The 1,583-nt window shown below is 39.3% G+C and overlaps 1 protein-coding gene across 1 annotated transcript in view; it reads right to left on the reverse strand.

Moving 5' to 3' along the window:
- LOC106532036 (discoidin domain-containing receptor 2) overlaps positions 1 to 1,583 on the reverse strand; it is a gene marked incomplete at its 5' end in the record, with an annotated part of 12,919 nt that overhangs the window by 5,693 nt on the left and 5,643 nt on the right.

Genomic DNA, 1,583 nt, shown 5'->3' on the forward strand with positions numbered 1-1,583 from the left:
GCTTTGGGTCACGGTTCTGATTTCCCACAATGCTTTGTGTCTGCCTACGTAGCAGGAAGCCAACAGCAAAAACAGTTAATGTTTGTAATCATACTAAAATTTTGTATGTATTGATTTATTTTACTTTACAATCGGAGCTCCTTTTTAAAAAAATAAAGTTTAAACGCTGGAGCTCAATACTTGACGTAAGTGGTCGAAGGAGCAATCGGCCAACGTTGGTAGAGACTCAGAAATGACTTAAAGATGATATGCTGATGAAGACTGACATCTAGTGGTCAACTGGCACAACTACATGGAAAACTTTAAAATCCAAGCTCTTATTTTGAAGGGAAGATAGTTTCCTGTACTCCGTGCTTTCGTTTCCCGTCACAAATCGAATCCGTCATGTACCCAGAATGCATCACTTCAATTTTCCAATAAACAGTTTTAAAATTACTTTATTGATGCTTYTTTAATGAAAAATCTACAACAAACAAAAGAAAAAGACAAAGAAGCAGCCGAACTAGCAATCCTCAACAACTWTTTAATTTTTACACCAGGAGCTAAAGGTCTGTTTCAGGAAATCACATACCCAGCAATTGGCGCTTGTAGAATTAAGTTACAAAAGAATTAATGCACCGCTACTTGGCAGTGTTGTGCATATATTGTACATGAATTGTTGTCAACTACTTAGTGTCAAATTGAACTTGCGCTTTAAAATTAGTTTCTGCTAATATTTCTATGACATAAGCACTTTTGAAGTTGCGGACCTAAATATTTTCATAAGTGCTTTAGAAATTGTGGAGCTAATTTTTGGATTAGTGCAGCCCACCACTGGAGTTTAGGTTAGTCTTAGGGTAAATGGTCAGGTTTTGGTTTTTAAAATTACCAGAAAGTGAATGGAAGTCAATCCACGGTCCCCATGGGGATACAAAAACAAACCTGTGTGTGTGTACACCAGTTTCTGTTACAGACTAAGAACCATTTTAGGATTTTAACCAAATAAGTAACATTTTTAATTAAGTTTTGGTTAAATTAGTGTTAGGTATAGACTAGCAATGGTTAGTGTTACGGAAAATGTCTGGGTTAGGCAAAAATGCAGTAATGAAAATGAATGGTAGTCAATAAAAAGTCCTCAGTTTGATGCAAGTATAATCATGTGCATGTGTGTACCTGGTTTTTGTTACCTCTTTAGCACCTTTTCTAGCAAAAACACCTTCTTTACCAGGACTAGACTCTTAGGGATCAAAGGCCATTCAGAATATGGCAGAACAGCATTTTTGGGTTAGGGGTTAGTAGGGTGGGTCAGGGTTAGGTACTGTAAAGGTGCTTTATTTGTCATCAGTGCATGTTTCCATGAGATTTATGCTCTGCGTTTGACCCATCACACATGAAAAACACCCAAGTGGAGCAGCGGGCAGTTATGTAAGCACCCGAGGAGCAGTTGGAGGTTGGGTGACTTGCTCAAGGACACCACGGCATGTATGCATGGCGGGGAGTTGAACCTATGACTGTCTGGTCCCAAGTCGGCTGCTCTACCACTACACCACAGCCGTCCTGTGTGTGTGTGTGTGTGTGTGTGTGTGTGTGTGTGTGTGTGTGTG

The sequence above is a fragment of the Austrofundulus limnaeus genome, unplaced genomic scaffold (genome assembly GCF_001266775.1).
Source record: "Austrofundulus limnaeus strain Quisiro unplaced genomic scaffold, Austrofundulus_limnaeus-1.0 Scaffold711, whole genome shotgun sequence".
Classification (NCBI taxonomy): domain Eukaryota; kingdom Metazoa; phylum Chordata; class Actinopteri; order Cyprinodontiformes; family Rivulidae; genus Austrofundulus; species Austrofundulus limnaeus.